Below are 15,889 nucleotides of genomic sequence, written 5' to 3' on the forward strand. Positions count from 1 at the left end.
GAACGGAGCGGCCGCGCGGCAGCCAATCAGACGGGAGGGCCTGAAATTCCACCCAGCAACAAGCCCCACGCGGCAGACGTCGGGCGCGGGCACGAGCGCGGGGGCGCGCATTAAAGGAGCGGGATTTTCCAAAGGGCGCCATAGAAAGCCAAGGGCTTTCCGTCTGAGACCTGGAGCTGCACAACAGCGCTGACCCACGAGTACGGGTGCACAGCCGCCATAGGGAACAGGTGTTTAATGCGCAGGAGCATTGTTAGGCAATCACTGAATTCCTGCCATGTTGAATGCTGAATCAGAAAAACCTCGAGATCCAACCTGGTTAAGCATGGCATCTGGAAAACCTTCCTTTCTTCAGATCGTATGCAGTACCACTGCTTTTTTTAGTATTCCAACAGAAAATTGGTGTTTTGTCATGACTGCAGTAGGACTTCTGCCATGAAAGGAGAAGCCATTCTTCCCCGCTGTTGCAAAAAACTGCCTCCTGAAATTCAGCAAAACATTAAGGCCACATATGTATCTCTGCCTAAGAAAAACAGGCACCTACATGGTTAAAGCCTTCTTAAACCAGAGTAAACTCACAGTACAATCTCAAAGAAGTTGGTCTTGTTTATTGTCTATGTGATAGCATCAGGTTCTAACTTGAGCTATGCTCTCATCACATTGACATCACAGTAAATTAAGCACTTCTCTTGTGTCTCCTACCTCAAGAGGATAATACCCCCTCTGACACTGCCTCATTAATCTATTTCTCTTACCAAAATTGTCAGGTTTTTTTCCCCCATAATGCTTTGATGCCTTGTGGGAAAAATGAATTCCTCATGGGACAAAAATGACTGACAGGTCTGTTTACCTGGTTAAGATATTTCATCTGCTGCTGGTTTTGCAAAGTTGTTCTTGCATGTTCATCACTTTATGCCTAGATAACTGTATTCTTTGGAACATGGAAGAATGGAAAACAAGTGGAGAGTCTCTCCTACACAAATTTTACAAGCAACTCAAGTCCCTTAGAAACACCCACTATTTAGCACACAGAGGCTGATTCTCCAAGAAAAAATGTATCTTTTTCTGTATACTGAATTTTAACAGCTACTTAGGTTATTAAACTAATAAAACTGCATGACTGGAACTCAGCCAGAGCAACAAGGCTGTGATAATGTGTTTTCTTACTTCCCACAAGTGTTAGAGATTCCAGCTTTTATCAACAACTCAAAACATCAGCTTTCAATTCAGCTGTGACATCTCCAAACACTAAACAAATCCTGCTGTTTTAAACAGTGGTAACAGCAACATTCAGCTTTCTTACAGAAAGAGTTTTTTAGCACAAACTAAAACTCTAAAGAAGTTGAATTTTTTTTTAATTACAAAAAAGGATTTACGGACTGTGAAGTTGAATTTGTGCATTTAAAGATCTATTTGATGAATAATATTATACACAGTCTCAATGTTAGATTACAGTTTCATCTCCGGCATAGAATAAACAGCTTGAATTTCCTTTCCATTACCCCTGAATGAGTAGGACCTAATAATTCCAGATATGGCCAGCAACTGCCAAAACGCATCTACAACAAAAAACTTATTCAACTTTTGATATTCCAAACTTTAACCTGAACAATCTAAATTAATTGTTCATGCACATCCAGATCAAAAAATATGAGAGACTCAGTGGAAAAAGAACAATCTCAGAAAAAAGGCAAGATGTTCTGATCATGCTTAAGCTTTTCTATGCATTATAAAATACACTACTTTTCCTTTAATAAGGAAATTCTTTATAAATTTTAAATGTACGATTTTCAGTAATTCAACAGCCTGCAAATTTGACACAGTATCACTAACATATGCACATTTGCACCCCTTGTCTTCTGTTAGATAAAATGCAGAATAACACTATTGTAATGAAAAACCTGACATATTTACCCTGAACAGTCTATTGTCTAGATTAGTTCCCGTATCACATATGCAGCTAGCTGTGGCGATGTAACCTTGGAATTCCAGCTGGCAGCTCAGTGACATCAGAATTCAGAGGTGAGCTACCTGATGCTGACAGTGATCCCCAGTTACTTCTCGAATGCCACAAGAAGCAGAAGTGAAAGCTTGCAACGAACGAGGCGATGCTGCATTGAAACATTACTGTTTGCCACAAATATAAGCACCTTGTACGAAGTTTTTTCGCAAAGATTGCGTTTAAAAAGCAAGTTTAAAGTGGAACTGAACCAGCAGTTGGTAAGTTGGGTGTTGGGAGGGTTTCACCTGGGGAAGACACCGTTTGTGGGCAGGGGCAGAACACCCTACCTGGCCCGCACCAGACCTGCCCCACACACAGGATGGAAGGGGCACGCTGCCAGGGCGTAAGGACACCAGCTCTTCCATAAACCAAAGCCTGGTGGGGACTCTGTGCCGGCCGGGGCAGGGAGGCTATTCCCCATTTCCCACATGAAAAGATGAGTTTTCTTTCAGTAAGTGTCTGAGGCAGGCCAAGGCAGCACTTCGTCAGCCATCTTGTCCTCTCGTCGGCTCCTTACCCGACGGGGACTGCCGGAGATTTGCATACCTGCTCGGGATTGGCTGCCGCAGAGCTGCTTTGCATACACCAAATCTGCCTGGCAACAGGCTAAAAATAGCCCGCGCTGCTGCTGGGAGCGGCCCCGCAGCGGGGCGGGAGCGCGGCGCGGCCAACGCGAGGGGCCGAGGCACGCGCAGCCACCCTAACGTGACGGCACGGGCGGGCACGGCGTACTCAGCTCCCTCAGGGTTTCCACGGGGCTTTTTGAGTGACAACAATAAAGTCTGAAGTAATTATCTTTTCAAATCAAAATAATCTGCATAGTATCTTCTTTCTCACTTTCGTTTCTAGGCAAGCTGGAACAGAAACCATCTTTCTGACTGTAATAGCCCATGTCGGTTTGGTGAGATGGCAATGGAGTAATCCACAAGACCTGCAACAAATGCCGCCTAATCCTTACAAGATGTAGACTCCCACACGAAGTTCTTGGCTCCTGAGTTACCCCTTGTTAATCACGCCTCACCAGAAACACTTGTACGATTCCTCCACTTGAAACTAAAGACCTTGTGGCATTTGGAAGGGCAAGCAGGATAAATTAAGAAAAGAACTCAGTCAACAGAGAAGGCATTTGAAGAATAAAATTTAGATACAAAATAAAGTCCATAAAACGAAAAATCTTAAAGATATTATGTACGTACATGTTCCATGATAGTAACTCCAGCAGTAATCTACATGTACATAATTTTATGACCAACCATAGTTTCATTTTCACTGAAACTGATAGCATACACTCTTCTGACTGCAGCACAAGCAAGTAAGCAGGTTCCCACACCCTTCTATTCAACACATCCGCCCCCAGGTTTCTGTTTCCTGGAACAGGTAAAAGCAGGTGAAAGCCAACACTGTAAGGTGAATGAAGCAGCCAGTGCACACAGGACATGTACATTGTCTAACCTAGCTCTTGGGCAGCCTGAAATGTGCCATCTGATACACAAGATACACAGAAGCACTGCTAGAATGAAAAAACGGTATTTTTTCTGTCGCAATTCAATAAGGAGATCGGGGAAAAAAAGTGGCCAAAGCACGTGGTTGATCACAAAGATCACTGAAGACAGTTGGTATCTTCTGAATGACTCAACAAAACAGAATCTCAAAAATTAAACAGAAATCCCAAGTATTTGAAATTAAAAAAAAAAGAATCTGTGTATAAAAAAGCCTCCAAGTAAAATAAGGGGGAAAACCCCACCATCACCCAACAGACCAAAACACACAAATTTTCTTGTAAAAACTACAGCTCACCCAAACTTCATTACTTGTACCTAGGGTTAGGACTGTTTGTTGCCAGCATTCTTAAAGGAAAAGTAGCTTACTGCATAGATGTTAATTAGCTACTTCTAACGCATTTTACTAGAAACTGTCTCCTTCCACAAGACATTTTTTCATTTATCAGAGGCTAAATGTTTTCCAAAGGAAACTAATGTTGTGAAATGATGGGAACTAGGAAAGAAAACGCCAACCTAATATTCTATTCATTACTAGATACAGAAAAAGAAGAAAAAAAAAGGCATATTTTTAGTACCGGTAACATATTGTATTAATATGCTAAGGACCCCAGATAATGCATGTAATTCTTGTTTTTACAATGATAAACCGTCGCTTTCTAATAAAGTTCTATGGCAGTCAGTTTCTTAGAATACAAAACATGCAACCAGAGTAAGACTTACTTATTCTAGTAAAAGTCTATAATGGCAGATTAAATTCACTTGGGTCAGTGGGTGGACAATTATTTTTCTGTGTTTGCTCCTAGGCAAAGATTTGTCACATCTCACATTTGTAAAGACTTGTAACAAAAATTACCCGATATGTCACCCAAAAGGTCCTTTAAATGTTTAATAAGCTAATATATAAACAACCATTGCATGGATGAGTCTTTAACTTCAGCATGTCTGGAACAAGTTCTAGAGACACAGATTTCCAGATATAATTCTTTGCTAAGCTGCCCAAGGAACAGGAAGCAGGAAGTAAATGAATCTATGATTTCTTTATGTAGTTCCAGTAACAGAAATAAATTATAAGAAAAACAGAACTAGCTTTGAAAGGGGCTTTAATGACAAAAAGTAGCCAGAGAGGGTACCAGTTCTTACTGTATTCTTCCTTTCTAGAACCTTTGACACACCCACCTACTCACCATACTTACTGCATAGACCGCAGACATATGATCTCGCTGTATACCATTTACCTGACTCATTAGGAGACCAAACGCAATAGTCTAGATTTAATTGTTACCATATAAGAGACACTCTTTTCTCATTATCACCTTGTGGCCAGACTTCTAAATTTAACACCAGTAGGAATAAGTTTTGAAATGACGCCACTCAAGTTTTAAATGGCACAGTTGTATTGACCTATATCAGTAGCACCTTAACCAACAAAGCACAGTGTGTTCATTTCTGAGATGCTTACACCTAGTGCTAACAATTCTTGTCAACTCACATACTCTGAAAAACAAAGCTACTTAAACAGAAACAAAGGAAGATGAATGAGAGTAGTGTCCTGAAAGTAACTACACAGTTGATGGGAAAATCCTTTTTTAACCAGAGTGGGGCTAAAGTTTGGCAGAAATCAGTTGGTAGGTAAAGAATCAGGAAAACACAAGACTTGTGTGTCAATATATGACAGACACTTTTTTCTTTATTTTTTCTTAACAAGGAGAACATGATTTACTGAAACAACCTCACCAAGGATGTGGCAAAATCCCCATCACTAGAAGTTTTCAAGATGCAATTGGACAGGATGCCATATAATCTCATCTAGGTTCTCTTTCCCAAGAAAGACCCGATCACATGATCTTTAAAGGCTGTTTCCAATCTAAGATATTCTGTGACCTAAGCTGTACAACTGATTTCATTACCAGAAGATCCGTATTAGCTGTCAGATATTAAAACCCCTTTAAAATGGGACTTTTAAAGGTGGTCAGATGACTACTCCACCAGTCTTCTCTGAAGGACTGTTACATCTTCAGCAACACAGCAGTAATTGCACAGTTGAGAAGGTACCTTTCAAGATAAGCCATCTTCTACTAATAAGCTAAGTCATTAAAAAACAACAACAAAACTCCCCTCTTCTTTGAATATGTTATGTACACAGACCTTTTATATACTTCATGCATTTTGCATTCATATAGATACATACAGTTGAGGAAAAGACTATCAGATGACTTATAATAAGAAAAGCCTAAAATGGTAATTAGGTTGTGAACTTGAGAATCTAGTTTTATTTGTATAGGGTTTTAAATGTAATTCTTGTATACGGAAGCTAAAAAATATATGAAACAATAAATCATCAGGCTGCAATAAGCATAAGTGAACTTATCCTTAAGGCAATTTTCTCCCAGCAAAACAAATTCATCTTGTTTCCTATCTCTGGTCAGATATGCAAAAAAATTTGTACAGCTAAAGTAAGATTGTTTCTGAAACTTAATTTCTAATTCATATAAGACATTGACTTTTATCACACCTGAAATATGAATTCCAAGCACCTCACTTCCCCTTCTTCGGTCAACCAATCGAATGAGTGGCTCATTTTGCATATTTTTCTTCAAGTAATTTTTTTTTTTACTCCTTAGTCTTCTGACACGGCAATATAAACTATTCATTCAGTAAATACTGCTGCTAAAAATATAGAGAAATATATTTAAAGACACTGCAAAGAGTAACAAGTTCGGCAGACATACAAAGTTATTTTCAGCTCTTATTTATGAATATACATAATAACAACATAGACAAACAGGATATTAAATAAAAACTGCCATGAATGTCTTTGTTTTTAGGGCAAGGTACACTGCAAGGCCCAAGAATCCCATTCTACATGGGAAAGGTTATTTTCGGAAGTCCAGACTAGGGAACACCAAGCAATGGACAAATTCTTTTAAGTGCCTGTCAAAAACATAACACCTTTTTGGATGGGTTTTTTAATTGTAAGAATTCCCATGAAAAAATCAGGATAAACTTGAAGTGCAATGCAATATAACACATTTTTTGTATAAGCTCCTCATACTACAAAACTTGATTAAAAGGAGCACTCTTAAAATTCCCACAAATTGAAACTCTTCATACATAGGTTTCAACCATCATAACCCATCTTCCACCTGCAAAATTTCATTTCAGAAGAATGTTTGAAACAGCTCACAACAACTAAGAAGTTAGATTTTAAAATATGGTGCAATGAGGAAAAATATTGAAAGCAATTTATATTATTCAGATATAATGAAACACTTTTTTCTCCTCATTCTGCAACTGCAGCCCATGCATGACTAATCCAGTATAATCCCGCATCCATTGCGAAGACAAGTCAAGGAACAGGAAAGCTGGAGTTTATTGCTACTAGAATATAAAATGTAAGACCAAAATACTTGGTAGAAAGCCTTGTTTATCTCTAGAAAAACAAAAATTTGCAAAATAAGTTTTATTGCCAGGTTTCTGTTTCCCATCCCTGACAAAGGCACTTAAAAGGTTCACCAAAATGAGGAATAAATTGGTATAAATTTCATGAAGTAATTTCTTTAGAAATCCTGCTTCAGATAGACTCACTTTACAGCAGCAGTGTATTCATCTATGGCTACCAAAGAGTACCACAGTTGCTAAGCAACATCTTAGTTTCATCTCAATTTTGATATTTGCCATTTTGGCATATTCACTGGAACCCTACTTATTCTTTAAATAACCTCATCTCATTCCAATCCTTTTATGAAAGGCAATAAAATAGATTTTTCAGAGGGGAATAGGGGATGCGGGGGAAGCTTCCTTTTTCCTATGCTTTTCTAAGTATCTATGTGTAGATAAAATATCTTAGAATATTTGCATGTGACAAAAAACAGTCACCACAATGCCACAGAAACCCCACAGACATTCAGTAATCATCTTGCCTTTTCTGATTTTGGTTTCTCCACCTAAGTTCAGCAAGGAAGTAGAGAATTTCATACTAAAAGGAATGAAAAAAAAATCATACCACATAGCAATTAGCATATTATCTAGATTTATTCTACAATGGAGTAAAATACTACTCTGATACATGAGATTGAACCCCTTCAGTTAAAGAATGTGACATGAGCCCATACATGTTCTCCTTTTATCTTGCAAAAAAAAAAAAGAACCAATATAAATGATCTTCAGTGACACTACCAATACACAGGCATCAAGCAGCAGATTTCACAGTGGCAGGAAATGAAAAAAGACCACAAAAATCCACACAGTCAACATATTTCTGTAGATAATACTGCTATGAGGTTACTGCTCCTTGAGAGACTGCCCACACTGAGTGTCACCTAATCCAGCGGGGTTTCCTATGCAACAAGACAGCATCCTATGCCCTGGACAGCTACTCTGCACCCTTTGCATACAGTAACAATATTCAAAAGAGGCAACAAGCTTTTCAGAACTCTATCATAATATGCACCACCACTGCTATGCAGTACCATCTTAAATAGTATAGTCAATATCCATACACAGAGTCCCATTCTCTCCTGTCTTTATTAAGTAGCACTTAAGCATTAAGAAGTACTCTTCAATGTCTTCTTAAAAGGGTTGTGTTACATTAACTAAATACTGAGACATCTCCCTTTGGATTAAGTAATGATGGAGGAAGAAAGAGGAGAGGATGAAATGTTAATAATTAGGTGTAGACTCTTGTGATGAGAACTGCAAATAGCGATGTTTTTATGAAATACTAAATAAGTGGGATCATGCATGCACTTCAGGCAACAGTTCTTCAAATCATTACCTTAAAATGATCAGGGAAAAAAGCAAGTGCTTAATTACCCATTTGAAATAGGAGACGACAAACCCAATGTTACACAGAAGTCTCAAAGATGTAGAGTAAAATGCCAATTATCTAAAAGCAACCCAGCTATTGGACTTTCTCATCTTGCAGTAAGAATCTTAATAAAAGGGAGTCAATTAGCAAGTGCTGTATCACTTGAGCTGCTAAGTAGTATTTATTTTTTGTGCTGTGGGATGACCAAATGTCAACAGCCATATCTGTAACAAAATCCTAACAGAAGGAATATGAAATGTTTTCTATGAATTACAACTTGTTTTTATTATTGCAACGGATACAGATTGTTGTTACTATTACAAAGGAATATGGACTTCTAAACATAAACTGAAATTAAAATCTGTAGTCTGAAGGCATTTCTTTTCCACGTTCTCCAATGAAAGAATTAATTTTTGTGTTTCCTTATTTTCTTTGTCTAAGATCCTTGAAGAAGAAAGCAGGAAAAAGATACGCAAAGTGTTCTTTGTCCACAGCAGTCAGCAAGTTTTCACGCTAGGTTTCTTAGAGGACACAGAAGCAAAATAAAAAGGAAAATTGAAGAGATGATCCATCTAGTCAACAGATGGACCTTTGTCTTTTAGATTAAGAAGCTACAGGCCTCAAATGAGATCAACTTACACTTCCCAAAGTATTTCTTATGCCTGTTTATTAATGACCTCAATGAGGCCTGCTATTATGCAAGACGCACAAGTAATTCTGGAAGGCTTTCCTGGGTTTAAACTTCACATCAAGGATGAGAGGCTTTAATTTTTTTTCCTGATGAATTCTTTTCAAAGCTACCATAAGTCCCAGTTTGCAGTTACCCCATCACCTCTGCAGGGTTGCTGGCAGCAATTGTGTGGACTGACGTCAGCCAGCAACATTTTGTTCATGCTGACTAGTGACATCATACACACTAACTCAGTGAACTAATAAAATGCACCTAGATACATGATCTGTTTAGGACATCAGAAAAACCAGGCCTAGAGCCACCTCCAACTCCAGTGTTGCATTCCTAAGTGGAAAGGATGGAAGTGATCAAAAGCAGAACACTTTTCTTCCAGTAATGAGGTCATTGTTTTGCTTGTTAATGCAAATTTTCAAAAATAAAACAATATTATAAATTCATGAAGCATATTATACTGTGAATCCCAGTTTGATGTTCTGTGCAGAATATCAAACTAGGATTCACAGTATAATATAATACCAAAAAAAGGAGCTGCACGTTTACCTCTACTGATACATTATTTGACAATGATTTTGCCAGAACAGTATGTAAAAATTTTTTGAGCCAGAAAACAGTGGCCAGGCTGTAGTGATACTGTCCAATGCATTCATGAGTTGGTAGTACTTGGTCTGCAAAAGACACCTTCTTCAGTGAAGAGCTTACAGCACTTCTACCAAAAAAACCCACTTTATTTTACTGATTTATGAGGCGGAAAACCAGCTGATGAAGCAACAAACCAGTAATACCATTTCAGAAACACATAAGTACATAAAAATTTATACAGCTATTTTAGACTGCTTACCTTCCCAAATTTCATAAAAAATCATATGGAGGAAAGTGCATCTGCACAGTCACTCAGGGTGACCATTTACAAGAAACTTCATTTTTCTTGCCTGGAAGTTTCCCAGATGTGACCCGGAGTTACATGCCAGAAGCTGACAGTAAGAATTATACTTAAAAATGCCTCCATTGATAAAATGTATAAAAGACACAAAGGAAAGCATCTTTAATTTTGACCATTTAAGGTTTGCTCTAAGTCAACCTCCAGAAAGATTCTGCCTAGAAACCTGTAACATCAAAACGAACACTTGTCCACAGTCTGTCTCTTGCCTGGAGACCCAGCAAGCCAACATGCTTGCTTGCTTCCTGCAAAGGACAGGCTGCAGTTTCACCTCACCTAAAAAAATCAAAGGCTAGATTTCTCTTTGAATGAGTGAAGAATCATTATACATCCTTTCTTCATGTGCTGGCACATAGCATAGCTGAACTGTTTCCTGATAATTTTTCAGACATACTACAGACTCTCCTGATGAATTTGTATGCATGACCACCTCTCCCAGGCTTGCATTTGCAACCATAAAACTATTTTATTTATATAGCCCCAAGGTGAGTATCAGCAGGTCATAATCATTCTTGTGCTTTTTGCCAGGACCCCTCCTAATTTTCCAGCATTGTAAAATACCAATACAGACAACAGGACTGCAACCTTTATTGAGGCATAATTCACATCATCAGCATTTAGTAACATCCAGGAACATAACTTTATAAAGAATATGACTTCCTTACTCTTTCTCTGTATGCTATAGAATCTGTCTCTCCACATTACCTGTCTATTTTGGGCTTTACCTATCTATTCTGTCTGTGTGATCCCCACTTACTTCCAGGACAGAGTATCCTGTCAAGCAAATGTGTTTTATGCTGGATGGTCTATAGATATAGAAATCTGATTTTAGGGTGCAAAGGTAACACATACAATTTAATAAATCTAATAAATGGTGTTTGGGTCCTACTAAATTATCCTGATGACTCTGTAAGAGTCAATCTTTCCATCCTCAAAGTTAACAATAAGTAACTATTTTACTAAACTCTACTTGGAGCATGATTGCAACCCTCTCCCCTTCAAAAGCTTGAAAAATCAATTTAATGTTTCATTGATACAGGATTGGGGAAGGGAAGTTGTTATTTAAGGAGTATCAATGAGTAAGTGCATTAAAGACACTGGGTATTTACACCAAGGAATTTTGTTCTAAAACAAATTAATTAGGATATCCTTTTTATAATAGTGTTTCAGCAATTAAATAATTGATTGAAATAATATTCTATTTACTGACACACTGTTAATCCTCCATGATTTTTCTCCAGACCTTTTCAAAAAGTCTTCAGGGGCTTCCACAATTCCAACCTTATACTGAGTTACTGGGAGGGACATCTCAGAATTCTCAGCCAATTCTTTTAAAACTCCTGGATGCAGATTACAAAGACCTCCTTATAACCTTTGCTAATAAATATCTATCATGGAATCTTTAGTATCTTCCTTGTAACTTCAATGCTTCAAAAACTTAAGTTGTCTACATGATCTTGTAATATAATCTCACTTCCATAAAAATAATTCTAAAATAATACCAAAATATTTACTGTGATATATCCTTTTTCTTTCACTATGATTTTGTTATCATCATCACATACATTACTGTTAGATTTCTCAATTCTTAACAAATATCACATTTGTTATTGTTTGCTTTACCAGTCAAGATTTTCCTCTCAGGAACATTTTATTTTAATCAGTTTTCTACTTTTTTCATGTCCCACTCAATGCCATTTCTCCTCTACCATACTAACACACTTCACAGAAAAGAGGGAGAGGCCCTAAACTGCTTCCTTCATATAACAATGAAAGCAAGACTGGTTCTAACGGAATTTGACATTTATGGAAAACTTTATAGGCGTTAAAGGTTTCTAGTGTTACTTTTTGTAGTCTGGACACGCAGACTACAAAATATATATATAAGCGGACAAGCAAAATTCTGTCCATGTAAAATCTTAAGTTAGCACTAAAAAGTTACCCAAGGTTTCAAAGTGCATGAGCTGTCTACAAACTGCAACTCATTGGGCCCGTACTGTAGGCATGCAGCATTTTTCTCTGCCATATGAATGGGAAAGTTCACCTTTCTCTATTACTGTTAAATTCTCCCCTCTGCAATATCAAGCAGTTACGGTTCTCCTGCCTAGCATGTTTACCCTATCAGCCTTAATTCCCAGGCCATTTCAGAATGCCTCCAATACTTTCAATATCTATCACTGTCATTTAAGGCTTTTATAATTTATAATAATAATAATTATTTATCTGCTTACTTTGTCCTTCTACCTCTTTATTGTCATTCTCTTTAATTAATCTTATTTTTCCTTCAAGCAAAACAGGCCTGTCTACTACCAGTTCCACATCCCTATCGTGAGCTGATGTCTGCCTTTAAGTGGCCATGTTCTGTTGGCTTGTTAATGCATCTCCAGTTGTCTCTTTTCTCTAGGTCAGTGACCATACTTTCAAATAATTTTCTCTTACTATCTCTCCAGTCTTTCAGGTTGTCATTACTTTCACTTGTAAAATAGAAACAACACAAATGTATTTGTGCAGAACCAGCACGTCTGCCCTGTGCAGCCATTTCATGCACTACATGCATAACCACAATAGAGCATATTATGTAATTAACAATACTTCAATTCTGTTAAAATTTTCTGCTTTAAGGTAAGGTTATTGTCTTCTCAGGGGGAGAGATCAAAAAACCACCCTATTCTGATGTAGTTTCCTTCTTACAAAAACAGCTTTTTTAAATGTACATACAGGCATTTAAGAAAGTATATATACTAAAAGATTCATGGACAACAGTTCAGTATCTAATTGCTTTAAGAGCTTTGTAATCTCAATAAGAAGAAAATTCAAATTACGACCAGAATAAAAATGATCCTTCATAACACCATGAAGCCGAAACACAATTGGTGGATTCAACTTTGTCAACTCTGCACCCCCTCCAGGATAAGCTCTCACTATTGCTAAGCCTCCATGTGCATCAACCAGTGTCACTATAGAGACAAAAATAACACACTAGCAAAACAGTAGAGGTTTGAATCAAACAAAAGCAGTAACATCACCAACAAAAACTACATACTGAAATTTTGAATATTTTTAACTACTTAGTTTTACTAAAGTAAATAGTCTACAGTAATTTCTAGGTAACATTCCCCCTAAAAACAGCAGAACAAATGACTTTTGGGTTTCCCAGAAAATGCCACTTGCACTGAAATTTAATTCCTGGCATTGTGCCAAAGTGAGGGGGTGGGACCTAGATGAAAAATTAACTTCCAAGTCCTTTAAAGCATGAATGCAGAAAATTAGTTGATTCTCTTACCTGGTGAGAAGATGGCACGTGCAAAATGAGCTTCCTCCTCTGAGTAAGCCACTGACATGCAGCTCATTTGCATAAGTATTATGAGCTACAAGCAGACTTCCAGGTCGGCCATCTTGATACTAAGACCTTGTTTTGTTTACACAGCAGCATGAGTACTGTTTTCAGCCAGCCTGAGCTATGCTGTTACACCTCTCAGCTAGTAGCCTACATCTGTTCTTTAAAGCCTGCTGGAATTCCTACTTCTCCACATGTAGCTGACTGCGTCAGAGTGCCCCTGCAGCTCACTGAGCATGCCACAGCCTCTAAGGAAACTGTTGCAACTGCAAGTGCCTCCAGTTGTACTCTTTGTACTGCCTTATGTGCTGCCAACTATGAGTGCTGCAGCAACTATGTGCAGTGAAGTACCTCCCACACACCACACTGTAGTACCAACAGGCAAAGATTTGTTACACCACAGCGCAAGATAGCACACTGAAAAAAACCCCAAGAAAGCTGAAATCCCCTCAGGATTTTCACTTCCTAGCAATCTAATTACACCTAGATTCCTTTGTACATCTTTTCACGTTCATCAGTGCTGCTTTTTCTGTCCGGAAACCAGAGTGCTCCTGCAGCCCGTGTGAAGGAGAAGTCCATGACACATGTTCGCTGCTGCCGACAGGGAGCCAGACTGCAGTTACAGCTAGCTGGCGCCAGTAAAATTTACATGAAGGGGCCTGATTTCAAGACTAAATTGCAGCAGGATATTGCTGAGCAAAGCTCTGCCCCTCCCCACGGGTTCTAGAATATACCTTTCTAGGTATTTGCTTACTAATAATCCAGATCCATGTCAGAAGTCAAGTGCCGCTCTCATTGTTCATATAAATAAAAATTGACAATAGTGACTGCAAAATAAATTGCAGCCTGTATCAAGCAGGATGCTACACACACGCTGTTCACAGTCATTGTGTAACAGAAATAACACCAGAAAAATTACACTACACTCAGCAACCAGGTATTCTTAACCTAGTATTTCCAGTATTTTGCAGATTTCCAACAAGAAATAAATATTAGTTTCAAGTAAGACAAATTCATTTTTAACCTAATACTGACAAGTAACATGTCAGGCCATTTAATTTGTTGTCTCTATTTCACATTTAACTTTTCTTAATTAGTTAGGTATAGGAGGGAAAGAAAAAAAAAATCTCTCAACCACAATTATTTTTTCAAGTACCTCTAAGGTAGAGTGACAGCAGCAGAAACTTGGATTTCAGCCTCACTTTGACTTTTAAAACCTAATTTTAAAATTCTTACCTTTTTTCTTCCAAAGTTCAATTAAATAGATGAATAGGTTACATTTGACAAATATGTGTTCTAGAAGTCACTGTACGGTTTTTCTGGGAAAGAAAAAAGAGGCTAGACTTTAAGAGTGTGTGTATAAAGGATTAATTCGCCAATACCTCTTCCCTCCTCCCTTGCCACCTTGCAAGAACTCTTACAGTATGAAAGAACCAATGCAAATAGGTACATTATTATACTAGCTACAAACACAAATTTGTGAAACCTTAAATAAAATCAAGTTTGGCTAGACATTTAGGCAGCTGTATAGGCAGCTGTAGTTGCAGCCTGGCACCATTTAGTGAAAAAGCAAAGTAACGGAGACAGGGATGCTTATTAATCTGAACATGGCAGAGCGTCTCAGGACCAGAAGAGCCTGCTTTAGATCCCGGTCTCTTCTAGTTCCCTGCACTGTTCCTCTTTAGGATGCCAACAGTGTCAAAGCTATATACAGTCAAATTATATGTCCCATTTTCTGCAGCAAGCATAATTTGTTCATTATGGCTGGTTCTAGGTTATTTGAGCATAACACAATATGCTCATCTGTAATGTCAAAAAGATACTGGTTTTGTATCTGAAAATACTTAGCCATGTAAAGTACTCCTAACTTGTTATAATTTATCCTCACCTTTTGCATCCAAAACACCAGAGTGATTTGTAAGGGAAAGCTAATTATTTTCCCAGAATGCCTATCACATTAAAGTGACAATCATTAACATACCTTTTATGTTACCTATATCTTTTCATTTGCCTTACTTTCAGACTGATATTTGTATGCTAGCGCATCTAAGTGCATGCAAAATACATCTTTCAGCGATTCTGTTGTCATTTGCAGAATGAATCACCGGATTAACAGCTTCTGAGTTTAAAAAGAAAGGGCACCAGTGCTGCTTTAAAAAACAAAAAATTAAACCCCTTAGATTTCCCAAATATAGCCTGTTCCTACCCTCCCCCCAGCTCTATTGCGTTATGCACGAATACCTGAATAATAGTATGGTTCTTAACACATTAAAACAAATACTGTAAAAATAAGAGCCTTGGAGCATTTTCTGTTCCAGGCTCCAGTCCGCTATGGAAGTCCATGCCTGAACTTGCCGGCAGCCCCCGCGGGCGAGCGCTGCATCTGCAGTCTGCGGGAAGCACCACCCCGCTTCCAGAACGTTCGGGCAGAGTCACCCGCACCCCCTGGCTGCGCCTTCCTCCCTCTCACACCACTGGCTATGACAAAGCTCAGTTTCGAACACAAAACGTTTTCACAGAGAGGAGGAGCCATTGATCTGGGAGTTAGAAACGCACCAACTCGGTAACGCAGGGCAGAGGGGCTGAGCCCCTGACCAGCGGCAGCCTCCGTCT

General features: G+C 38.4%; 1 protein-coding gene across 3 annotated transcripts in view; it reads right to left on the reverse strand.

Moving 5' to 3' along the window:
- Positions 1-15,889, reverse strand: part of ATF7IP (activating transcription factor 7 interacting protein) — an 82,575-nt gene that overhangs the window by 52,939 nt on the left and 13,747 nt on the right. Inside the window, exon 1 of one of the 3 annotated variants that reach the window (XM_031057778.1) lies at positions 13,223-13,820. The exons of the other annotated variants lie outside the window; for them this stretch is intronic. The gene's annotated coding sequence lies outside the window, so the exon portion shown is untranslated. Of the gene's footprint in view, positions 1-13,222; positions 13,821-15,889 lie in introns of those variants that run through there. 3 annotated transcript variants of the gene reach the window in all.

The sequence above is a fragment of the Geospiza fortis genome, unplaced genomic scaffold, assembly GCF_000277835.1.
Source record: "Geospiza fortis unplaced genomic scaffold, GeoFor_1.0 scaffold173, whole genome shotgun sequence".
Lineage (NCBI taxonomy): Eukaryota > Metazoa > Chordata > Aves > Passeriformes > Thraupidae > Geospiza > Geospiza fortis.